A 13,980-nucleotide genomic window follows, 5' to 3' on the forward strand; every position below is an offset into this window, starting at 1 on the left:
AAATAAAATCGCATGAATGAAGGTACAGTAGTCATAAGTTCATAAACTAAATTTAGTCTAGTCTGTTGTCTGCTAGAAATTGAATAGGCCCACTCACCTGTCATCGCTCGGCCGCAGCTCTCCTGCATCTGCATGGCGATCATCGCCGCACGTCTCTCTTGGAATAAGTCTTATTACTCACATCCCATAAGCAAGGTTGTGAGAGGTAATAATTGACAAAATTCTCTGTCTCAGCTTTGCTGAGCGGCTCTTGATGGGTGCGCTTCGCGTCCATGTTTACCAACAACAAAGGGAGAGAACTCGTGTTTGTACTAATACTCGACGTCTCTGATTGGTCAATTTCATACGATCTGTTGACTGAAATAGGGAAGTTTCTTTTTCGCTCAACTCGCTTTCAACTGGTTGGGAGCTTGTAAAAGTTGGTACGACTAGGGTGTTCTCACGCTGCATCTCGGGTCGATACTACAAGTAGTTACTACAAGTCTCACCGTGTGAATGGGCCTTAAACACTAAAGCGAATGTTTTACTTTCGCATGGCTTATGATCTATACATAAATCGATTGGGTCAAGGTCATATGTCTATAGTCTATGTTATATTTGACAGCCTACTACTAGCGCTCCCTGTCGTCATAATACTTAGATTAGAGAAATGTTGTGACAAAGTGATATATACCTTTCATCAAATTGAACGATCATTTAGGTACATAGAACTTTATGATCTCTGCTAGTTTTGATAATATATATGATATTGACATTTCACCTCTGTATAAACTTCTGTTATGGCACGGACTTATTAAACATCTAATTAATTCAATATGTCCTTTACAAGTTACACATGATCTGTGTATAACACTCGGCAGAACTTTATGACTTCAAAAGAAATACGCAGTGCAGTTACAGATACCATAATCTGATAAATAAACAATACCATATATTATGATGATTCACTCTTGTCCATTTTCCCTAATTATCGTACGCTATATAATGAGGAATTCACTGACAGTTAAACAGGAGACTAGACAGACAGTTGGAGAGGAGAGACCGGCGTATGGACTAACCCGAGTTCAGCCGCTGCCTTGGCAAAGGGGCAGAATGGTGGCATTAATATAGTTATAGTTAGTTTAGTTCCAGTATAGTCTAGTTTCTGTAGTTTTGTATGTGGATGTGTTATATACCTGATGTAAATAAATCCTATATTTACTAAACTGATCTCTGTTTTCACAAAGATAGTGTTACAATGTTTGTTGACAAGGGCATTGCAAGTTTGGTATTTGTATTTGGGCAGGTGTTGTTCGCGATTTGTTTGTCGTTGTATGTTAATGTTATTTTTTGATTTTCTAAAATAAACTGTATCGTTGTATTAAAATACAATTAAATTAAAGAAAGATACAATTTACAAATATTGATTTTAAGATAACGATGTTAATTTGATCAATTAAAGATACATTATGGGAGATAACATAAAGAGATGGCAGTTCTCGCTATAATAGTTAAACACTAGATAGTGTAAAGGTAATTTGCTGACAATTTCAGTCAAATTGATCCACTATGAGCCGAGAAAGAAGCCGGTGAAATTTTTGCATAGTCTCGGTTATCATTACTAAAATCATTAATATAAACAGCATAGTCTCGATTATCCACTTTTTCTGATTTAATTATCTTTGGCCGTTAGCGGCATATAGGAATCTAATCCAGCCTACATCGAAGGCTAGCCTTGACATCGAGAGTTTATTATGGTCTGGATAAGTTAGTTAATGTCTAATTGATAATTTAGATAACATTTCAGGCCCAGGGCTGTCGGTAATTTTTCACAGATGATTAGCACCACTGCTAATCAAAAAGTCCAATTTTGCCAAATTTGATTAGCAAATTTAAAAATTGATTAGCAGTTTTTCAGTTTCAACATAAAACACCTAAATAACAAGATAATTTTAATTGATAGCAAATGATTAGATTTCATTCTTAAGATTTTTTAGAATTTTAGCACTTCTACAGGTAGCTGTGAACATTTCTGAATGAATGTAGACTTTTGTTAGGCCTGATGTCTGAAGCCAGTTCTTGGCATCTGGCTTCTTATTTCTTCGTTAGAAAACAATTTCGTCTGCTTTTTATCGTGTGTTATTATTTTTGTTCAATCGGAAGCACGCGGTATTTTACGAATAATCTCGATTAACTTGACGCACGCGATATAAACAATAATGGTTTACGGGAATTCTTACTTTGATTTCTCATTTTACAATACGTTTACACGTATTTATTTTTTATATTTTATTTACAATACGTGGGGGATACACTGAATTTATTTTTTTCTCAAATTGAATACTGATATAAGTACTCGAAATTGACATATCTCGCAACGTGACTGGTAGTACTTGATTCCCTATTTCCGGTTTAATAGTTCCGATTCATAGAGTTATGTCCCTGTATTATATAGTATAATGAATTGAATCTGGGTAGTTCGGGAAGAAAATGTCACACGGAGAATTCCGTTTTGTTTATAAAAATTTATTTGATATTTTATACACGTTGAAAGTGTTGACAAATGTGGATAAATCTTTGTGTCAATATCCAAAATGACAGGCATATTAATGATTCGCAGTTACTGCGAATCAAAAACGTTAGATTTTAATTTTTGATTAGCAACGGACAAAATATGTAACGCAAATTGCGCTGCGATACTGGTTGTCGGCAGCCCTGTTCAGGCCTAAAGAAAGACTTGTAATAAGCAGATTTTGCTCTTGCATAATGGATGGTTAAGTAATAATTATTAAGGACTATGAATTAAGAACACCGGATAAAGAGCTGTTTGGTTTTCCATACATATAAACAAATCCACATTTGTTCTTCGCGTCTTTATATATTATATTGTTTATAACAATATGCGGTTGCCATACAAGATACAGCCACTGTTTGCAAGAGATGGGGTCCATCCTGTCACTGTTTCCAACATAAATCCGTTAAAATCCTTGGCCTCTGTTGCGTTCACGAAGTTTTCGGAATCGAGAATGTTAAATGTTGATAGGGATTCTCCTCCCATGAATCCAATGCTTCACACCAATGTTGAATACTATGTGTTAAAAACGATGCCTCAGTCACATTCACAAATTGTTCAGCTAAGTGCGGGGGGGGGGGGCATCTCTGGAACGAAAGATTGCGGAACGATGATTATCGACTGGATTCCGAAAACCTTGTTTACGCGATAGAAACTACATCAACGGATATTGTTTAGGATTCTAGGACTTGATGTTCCAGAGATATATTATGTTTGTAAGCATACACATTTTCCTTTCGGATAATTTTCGTGTACTATTTTTTCCATATAACCACAGCTTAATTTGATATAACTATTTGCCTATTATTACAAAATGTGAACGAATCTTCAATAGAATCGGCAGGAATCTACTTAATATTGGTAATTCCAATTCTTTTCTCCGTAGTGTGGATGGCGACATTCTAAACTTATTTAAAACGGAAGATTTAGACAAATTGGATCCTAGCAACTACACACGATATTACTGCAACTGTAAAGCTCCAGATGAAAACAACGAGCTTACTTGTGACAATACAATATGTACAACCGTTATACAGTACAAACCTTCCCGAGGATGTACTATTAGAAATTCCACGAAGAAACGTTCTGTTTCTAAATATTTATTAGATGTTCATCAATATCCACTGAACGAAATTCGTCGTGTTGAAAGGGTAAGTTTGTTTTCACTCAGCAATTTTAACACCCCTTCGATTTACTTACCCAGGCGACGATCGCTTAATCAAAGTTAAAGATGCATTATGTAAGATTTAGATAAAGAGCTAACGGTTCTTGCTATACTAGTTAAACCATAGGTAATGAAAAGGGAATATGTTGAACATTTCAGCCAAATTTATTGATTCTGGGCGGAATTGTCGTCGTTTGCAGAACAGTGTGGTCTCGATTGTCATTGCTACCGCTGTTAGGATAATTTTCCATTTTTAAATTAAATCTATAACTTCCAATCGTATTTAAATCTGTTGAAAATCAAAACCACCCGAAGTTCTGCAGAGTCGATTATATGATTTATATAACGAAAGATTTTCATTAGGAAGATTTAGCTCGTGAATAATGCATCTTTAATATTTCCGAACTAACTTTCACCCATTAAATTAAGCACGCAGTTGTGACAACAAAAGTGTCACAGTTCTAAATTGTAACGTGACAAGTAAAACAGGAAATTAGATTATACATCGTCGAAATAACTTAAATAGAATTTAGACCATAGCACGATGCTAAAACATATAGCATTTCGAATCTAATGTTGCTCTATACTGACATACTTCAGTTGTTAAAAAGTGTTTACGTGGAGTTTACGTGGAAAAATAAAATTGTCAGATGTTTTACTATCTTCCACTGTCCAGCCAGTAAACAACTCTTTCCCAATGCAAAAGACCAACGTGCCCGCTCTGCCCTACCCTAGCTAAGCTACGTGGTCTTTGGGAATTTCATCAATATATACCCCTCCTCCTACCCCCTCTTTTCTCACAGTAATGTGATTCATCAAGGTTTGTTTTGGTGGCCACATACTTAATCTAAAAAACGTTAGTATCTACACAAGAGTAATCTATTATATTGTCCGCATTTTTGTTTTGTGTAATAGATATATTAAGCATAAATTAAATTCCTTTGTCTAGAGCGCTGATGACACGTGGATAAATGGTTGGACAGAAGAAAAAGCTAGAGCATATTGTACAAGTCTATTTAAGAACTCTTCAGCTGTGCAGATTTGTAAAGGCATACCAACAGTTGACGTAGATGGTCCATTAGACGATTGCGTACTGGACATTGAAGTAATTATTTTCTATATTAACAGTACGCTAACGTCGATTATCGATTATTCGACTATACAATGAACGGTTAGCCAGTATACCCATGTAAAAACTCCCATCATTTAAATATCAGTTTTTAAAAACTAAACAAAATAATTATATTGACTGACCACAAGGACAACCAGAGACACCGTGGCCTTATTATACACGTAATTACTGACTTATTGTGATGTGTTTTTAACACAGAGCCAACTTCATTCCATCGCATACAGGCCACATGTAATGCTTTAACTACCCCTAAATGTTCTGAGCATGTATGCCGGACTGTCTGCCTGGAGGTGTGGGGTGCACCGTTTTCATGGCTCAAGTAAGGGGCCTCGTAACATAACTAAGCACATGGCCTCATTTGTCATTAATCCAGCACTGCATGTACAACTGATAAAAGTAATTTAGTGACTTGTTGGACAGGGGCCTGTTTCACGAAATTTTAACTAAGATAACAATCCAAATTTTAGTAATTTGATTGGATAATATTAGATTGATTTTAGTGCTTTGCCAATCAAAATTGAAGTATCTACTAAAATTTGGATTTTTTCTTTAGTTAAAATTTCGAGAAACGGGGCCCAGACGTGTGCAGTCAACACTGATGTGTGCATCAGTTTGCCAAAGTTTTGTAATTTTATTACCTGTATTAGGGACATGTTACATGTATTTGTTGACTCTGTGTTCAGACCAATCTTGTCTGAGTTCATTCGGCATTTAGTTTTACTTTTTTATTGGTTATGTCTCATTCTGAAATATTTTCGTATAGCGTTCATGTCAGGTGATTGTCTGTTTCCTATGGGAATTCTGTGGAGTCAACCACATGCACGTTATGCCTGGCTTTCACATGGGCTACGAATGTCACGAATTGTCCAGAATCCAAACCTTGTCCGACTCGTAGATAAATCGTATACTGTTCTTGAAGTTCGCAAATGATTCTCTTTTGATTCTTGCACAGGTAGGTACCAAGGGGGCGCCGGAGGGGGTGGGGGCTCTTCGCCCCCCTCCCCTCCTGTGAAAATATTGTCGACCAAAAAACAATAGATATACATTGTCCATCAATTTTACAGCACCCCCTGAGAACACTTGCCGCCCCCCTCGTTGCTCTGAGCTAGTTACGTCCCTGTTCTTACACATTCGCATTGCTCGTAGGAGTTCGTAGCTCGACCACGAACGTTTTTGTATGTCAAAAATGTGTAGATGTATCGTAATGACTTTCTATTCGGTTCTTTGACATTGGTGGTTATTCGTGGCTCCCTAAAATTCGTGAAATCGACCCGAACAGACACGAATGTCCCGAACCCGCCTGGAATCAACTACGAATACTATAGAAAGCCACTGATCGCTACCGAACCCATCATTGGCACATATTCTGGACATACGTGGCAGCTTCTACGACGTTCCACGATTTTAGGGGGCCTCGAAAAACCACAAATTTTACGGAATCGAATTGTAAGCTTCCCCGGATGATAACCAAGTGTTAGGCTGGGTTTACGATACATCTAAGAATTCCACAAGTCCACGAAAGTTTTTGATGAACAAAAAGTTTCTTGGTCGAGCTCCGAAAAATACGAATGTGTCAGAACCAGATAAGCATCATTGTCGAACTTTAATAATCATTTATGGTCTTCAAGAACCGTCTACGATTGGTTTCGGGACGATTCGTGGAATTCGTAGACCATGTGAAAGCAGGTCAAAATAAGCGGCATCGATTCGTTCCCGGCATAACGGTTTCCAGTGCCCAATTGACAATATTTACAATGACGCTGGCGAATTTATGTTTCGGCAGTGATCGATATAGCATTTAGGGACACAAGAATATGCCCGATTGCCACGAATAGTGCCGAATATCGGAAACTAGTCGTAGCTTTATCGGCATCATTCGTGGAGATCGAAGTGTATTCGTAACTAAATTCGGAATATTCGTAAAACAATTCGGTTTATTCTTAACTGAACAGATACAATTCGTAGATGATTCTTTCATGTCGTACCTTTATCGTAACCCTATCTTGTCATTTGACATTTTTTTCATCCGATTACCCATGAATTATCGTAACTCTTTCGTATATTATTCTTAACTGCTTCGTAGCTACTGCCGACTCTCCATGAATTTTCATGTTTTTGCCGGATTGCCACGAATTTCGATTAATTCGGATTCGGCCCTATTCAGGGCGATTCCATGGTGATATTCGTAGCTCACACGAAAGCCAGGCATTACAAAGTACAGGGCACATCTCGCTTAAAGAATCTAAATCGCTATTCGTTGTGTACCCATACTTTGGCAGTCTTTGTCGTCTAGTTATTCCAGTCTTCGCAGGTATTATCCTCCTACATGGGATATGTTTAGCCCAACTTCTCGGGGTGAGATAACAACATTAATGTTGATTTAAATTGACCAGTAAGTCGTGTTTGCAATGTCGAAGACTGTGTGGATGATATTAAGTTAACGACTCGGCGCCTTTAAGCCTCTAGGGGCTTTTTAAAAATGGTGAACAATTTTAAAAATGTCTGTCTTAAATGTGCCGAGTCTTTAAGTTAATATCATCCACACAGTCTTCGACATTGCAAACACGATTTACTGGTCAATTTAAATCAACATTGATTTTGTTCAGCACATCTTTCTGTTGTATTCGTAGAGTGTACCTTCGAAACAATGAAATGAGGTTTAACGTCTTCAACAAGCCCGGTTGAATTGGTCATGGATTCCATGTACTCTCATCTACTATCAATCTAGAAAGACGTGTGGTTATATTTTGCAGATAGGGGAATCCACGAATTGCGACATTGACATTTTCCTGTCCCAAATATCGATCACAGACTCTAGATATCTCATACTAAATTTACTATCCCTATTATCACTCGCGTCATATTTAAATCTTGCGATTTATGTTCACATGTTTTCGGTGGTGCATTACCTAAATTCTTTTTCAGTACACGGGTGATACTGCCTTTTCTCTAGTAGCAGTAGAAACCGTAAAGAACAAATGCTATCAAGAAGTCGATGCTAATTCAACTTTAAGAGAAGAAGCAGAACCAGGAAAACCATCAATCTTCGATCAAGTTAAAGAAGTAGCTTGCCCTCTTGAATGTTCACACCAAGGCGATTGCGTAAAAGGTAAAGGTTTTGTCCGCATATTGCTGTTATGTTTGTTCTTGCTTTGGTAAAATGTGATATACCTAGTTCGCACGGATTCCCTGTTTGCGACAAACTGCTCGAACAACAAATGTGAGGAGTCAACATAGGCCTGTAGCATGATCCACAATCCAATTTCAAATTAAACACAATATGGTTTTATCTTTTAAAAAAACTGAGAAGTGTTGATAAAAAATCCATCTAGTTTGAACATTGCTAAGCTTTATGGTTTAAGGAACCAGTATTTCATTTTTGGCTTTTGTCACAAATTGTTAACCCACTGATAATAGATGCAACATATGCCAATTTTGCAACCTTTGATTACTGTAGTATAAACAATTCAATAATTTGTTAATAAAGAATAGTCTAGTTGATTATGTTCATAACGATATATTTAAACCAATGTTCATCTGTATTTTAGGAATATGTATATGTGACGAGAATTATGGAGGCGTAGATTGTTCTGTGGATATTACAGATCCGCCTATAATGGAACATCTCTCAGAAGATGGTTATTGTGATTTGTCAGATGATGAATGTTCGGAGGTTTCTGTATTTGGTGGAGTTTTTGTAGAAAGTGAAAACTCATCCTGTAAGATAAATTCAATTCAGGTAATGCAATTACCTTATTCGTGTAATAGTTATGCACAATAAATTAGTTATTTGATAGAAATAATCATTGCTTAAGACGAGTACATATTATTGAAAATAAGTATAACTTTGTGTATCATTGCAGTCATATTGTACGCGATCATAAATTAACATTGATGTTATAGTCGATTACGAAATGAAATGAAATGGGATCTAACGTCCTACTGTTCTGCTATAGTCGATAACAATATCCGGATAATGTAATAATTAAATTAGAATACCGCAGGAATATATACCGAATATTTCTGTTTATCTTTAACCAAAACTGGTTTAAGTACTAACCCTAATCGGTGGCTACCTTCGTCCATAAGACAAAATTATGACATCCCCAAATTGTAATAACTCATTCAAATTGTTGATATAATAGCTAAATTGTTGTGAATGTCAGATAGAAACATCAAATGTTTCAGATGAATGACAATGGTACAAACCAGAATGGTGATGAAATGATTCAACCGACCGAGGTTGAAAGTTTTGGAGAAGCTATATGTACTCTTCCGAAAACCAGAACTCGTCGTACAGCAGCAGCGAAGCCAGAAATGGAATTTGTCAAAGTTTACAAAATCTCAGTAGCTAATAATGGTATAGCTTTCAGTAATGAAAGTGTGATGGTTATATTTAACTCTAGATGCCAGTACTGTACCATAAATGGGTTAGACGTCAAGTGTTCATTCACAGTAAGTTTTTTGCAGCTCTAGATATTAGGATTATTCAAATAAATGGCCCATATATCAAGTTTTCCTATATTGTAAGTCAGTTGTTGTCACTCGCAATGTCAGCACAGTACATTAAATGTCAGGTTTCGTTAACAGTAAGTTATTTTTATACGTCCGCATTCATACACCCTTATACCTTAAGAAACATCCCTATTGTTTGCGGTGGATTTCCAACCCCCAGGGGCGGAGCCATGAACATTTTCTTTTTCTGTGTCTATGTGTCGCCTACAGGCCGCAATCCTTAATCGATTGTCTTGAAAACGTTTCATACCATACTTATTCCTTATGCCCTAAGGATGACCTCTATTATATTTGGTGCATGCCCACCACAGGTCGCAAATCTTAACAGACCCTTTTGCGTACCTGTTCCTTATACCCTAAGGAAGATCCCTATTGTTTTTGGGTGAATGCAACTATTTAATTTGGTTCATGTTTAACCCCCAGGGTTCCTATAATTAACAGATTTTGTTCAAATTAAGCATATCAATCAGTTCAATAACAGGGTGGTACCTATAATTTATATTTTTCCAAATCCAACCCTTATAGGCAGAGCAACGCCCAATTTTTGTATTCATCATCTACAGGCTGCAATTATGAATAGATCCTCTTGGAACTTAGCATATTTTTTCCTAATACCGTAAAGACAGCAACTATCTATTTTGGTGCATGCCCCCACACCCTGGGGTGGTCTCAAACACCTTTTTTTTTGTTAATATTTAGTCTCTAAATTTGGCAAAACACACCCAACGCCTAGCCTTCTTAGACTCTTGTCATATTACAGTCATTGCAGTTATTTCATATTTTATTCTCTTCATTTTAAAAATTACCATGTCAATGAAAGCAGGAATGTGGACGTATATTGTAGCGTTAGCGATGCTTTAGTTTACTGTAGATGGCTGCACTGCACAACACATGGTCTAGATGCCAAGTGTATACTCGTTGTCAGTTTTCTTTTAACTCAATATGAAATCTTGATGCCACTACTTAGTTTTAAAGTGTTCCTTCACAGTAGGTTATTTTTTTTAAATATATAAAACATTACACTACTAAATGTCAGAACCGTATATTAAATGTGCTAGATGCGATGTGTTCCTTTATGTTAATTTTTTTAGAGGTATGATGCCACTGATTGAGTGGGTGTAGTTCACGTACATGTGTGGGATTTTCATCGACGAGTCGTTAGAAATATCCGACACCTGCTGACTATGAGTACATCACATAATCTTATTCGCTCACAATATTTTCCAGGCTAGATTTTTGCAACACTGTCAAGTGTTACTTTCAAAGTTACAAATGGTTCATAACACTGCCGCCAGGATCATAAGTAGGACTTCCAGAGGTTCACTTTGAAGGCATGTTCTGAAAGAACTTCTCTGGTTGCCAATCATTCCGTTCTAGAATAAAATTTAACATCATGTGCCATGTGTTTAGATCCAGCCCAGCCTACTTATCTGAATCTATACAATTATACATCACGAAACTTTCGTTCCCATTGCAAGATCAGTGCTTGGTGGATACGCCAAACTTAACATTACAAGCTGTCGGTTATAGACACTTCAGATATAAAGCAGCACGTTTATGTAACAGCTCATCACATAGTGGTAAAATTTCAAGCTCACTCGAATCTTTTAAACGAAACGAGAGAGAGAGAGAGAGATGTGTGGCGGGGGGGGGATACTTTTTATACTGTTGATATTAATATACAAAGTAGACATTAAACCCTGTTTGATTTCATATCCTGTGTACAAGTCAATCATCTTGAGCTTAATAATAGTCTTTAGCATAATACGCAGATCTTGTTGGAGGCAGAGTGTAATATATCTTTCTGACATGTATAGCTATTCATCTTATTCCTATCAGCCTGTTGCATAAGGACTTTCATTGAGTCAACTGGCGTGGTTTCGATTCCCCGGTTGCACGTGACAAGGAGTAGGGTTGCCTGTCCAACCTCGAGGGTTTTCTCCGGGTCCTCCGGTTTCCTCCCACTGCTAAAGACCCCTAAGCGCAAGCGAATCATAGACATAAAACCATATGTTAGTCCCGAAATGACATGGTTTGTGCCGATTGGACGTTTAACCCTATTTCTCTCTCTCTCTCTCTCTCTCTCTCTATCAGTCTGTTGTGAAATAGAAAATACTAAAATGACCAATTACTGATGGTATCCTGCAAGACGTATAACAATGATTTATTTTTATCGGCCAAAATTACTAACCAATTGCTGACCTATCATTTACTTCCGCATATACTGTTATTATTGGCTTCAGTCTAATTAAGATTCACTATACATGTGGCATAACCACTTGTTTACAACCTTTCGTTAAAACATAGTATGTAGTTATCTAGTGATCAAAATACAAACTGATATCTACCAATTTATATTTGATTTATTTCCAGGGCGATTTCTGTATGTCTAGTGGTGTTTGTTATGAAAATGGTGAACCACATGGTAGCCATGAATGTTATGTTTGTTCTGCTACAAACAGTTCAAGATCCTGGGTTTATTCAAAGGGTAAACTGGTTATATTCTAATCTAACGGCAGAATTATTGATAGCCATGCTGTAACTACCAAAGTTTTCTTCTTATGGAAATAACCCTTTTACACATCTTGTTTTTAAATTTATTTTGTTGCAAAAGTGGTCTTTAATTCTGTCATTTGTTCTACAGTATGTTTGTACATGTATTGTCATGAATATTAGCCGTGTGTTAATGTGGTTTCTTGCACACACAGTGTGCCTATTCTTTCTCGTTTGAGAAGTTCACTTAGCTACAAAATTTTGTTACAGCTTTATATCCAATGAAGGATTTATATCTTTGTGGAAAAATGAAATAATTCACCAACACATCCGATTTTTCCTTGGGTGCATGCTCGTATGCCTTATGTAATTCCAGATCCTAGGTGTCCGACAGAACCAAAAGAAGTCCAACAGGCTGAACATGCTGCACAACCATTATGGATTATTGGTGTGGTGTTGGGTAGTGTAGCGTCGACATCTATTGTCATATTTGCTCTGTGGTTCACAACCGTTATGAGGTAAGAGTCAACTGATTATGACATTTCCTCATGAACAAAAACTCTACAATAACAAAAAAGCAATAGAAAATTTTGTCCACGAATTTTCATTAGTATATGTACGAAGATTATTCTGTTTGAATCATACATAATACAATTATCTATTAGTAATTCTTCGATTGTAGTAAAAGAAAAATAGCACCGTCACCTTATGGTTCCAAGACAGTTTTAACCGGACCACCACCTTACAGTACAAGAGCGGATTAACCATGACAGCTGCGAACAGATGGTTCAATAATATTTTTCTTTAAGATGTATTAATTGGAAAGACTGTAATTATTATCTAATTAGAAACATGACAGTACAAAAAAAAAAGATTGTTCGAATCAGATAACGTAATCATTATTCAGTAATTCATAACTAACCTCGGATGTTCAGCAGGACAATAACTCAATATAAAATAATCGATTTTAATATTGTTTAATAAGTTTGGTGCCATGTTGTGTCTTCGACTTATATTATGGAGTAGTTCCCCTTTAATTAAGAGTCGTCATGGGCGTCAATAAAGGCCCTTTCATTTTGTTGTTTTTTTAAATTAAACTATATGGACCTAGTTGACTTAGGGCAATGACCAAACAATGAATATAATTAAATTTTATTTATTGTTTGTAAGGCATTTAGTAATAGGAGAACAATGAAATAAAAACCACAACTTTATTTGTTAATTTTGTTGAACATTTTACGTTTATGGGTGGTGTTAAACTTGGGATATAGGCTTTATGGATTTACACTGTCGACAAAGAATTAATATATCTCAGAAGCTAACACAGTAATTTATTCAGAATCAAGGATGTTTATTTCCTTTAAATTTGTAAAACAACCCACACGTTCAGTAATTTATATTTGTCTGCTTGAAGTCGGAGTAAGATTACATCCGAATACCAAACAATATTAGCAATCAGATCTGAGGTCACCCATGATTTCAGAGGATGAAAGTTAGAGAGAGTTATAGAATTGTATAGCATTACAATGGTTTCGAAGTAATTTTGTATATAATGCTCACAGAGAAGAAAAATACATATAATTATAACTATTATAATACGATTCATTATATTAGATTGTTAGTATCAATAATATTTATCATTTAGATTAAAGATGCATTGCGTAAGAACGAAATCTGCCTATTGCAGGTTTTTATATCGGCTTCAAATCTTATATAAATTATAATTTATACCTTCTTTCACATGGCAAGCCTATAATCAACTCTCTCGGACATTGGATCGCGCAGCTTAACACGTATTAAAATGCGATCACCATTTAATGATTTAATTTGAAAATGGAGAAGCTAGGCTGAGTCTCGATTAACAAGGAACGGTGTTGCGATAATAAAAAATATTATGTCAATATCTAGAACAGTGATAACGTCGCTCAGAAGAAAGCTTATTCCTTAATTAATGGCCAGAGAAATCCCTCTCTGGGAAATGCTGGATTGGCTTCTGATACTTGACCTTTTGGGGGGAGTATGTTTATTCTTCCCGTTCAATCAAATCTATTGCGTAGTTAGGTATTGGTTATTGACCAGTCATAATTTGGAACATAAATTTGCTTCCTTTACAACAATGCTAAG

This window comes from Patella vulgata, chromosome 1, assembly GCF_932274485.2.
Source record: "Patella vulgata chromosome 1, xgPatVulg1.2, whole genome shotgun sequence".
Lineage (NCBI taxonomy): Eukaryota > Metazoa > Mollusca > Gastropoda > Patellidae > Patella > Patella vulgata.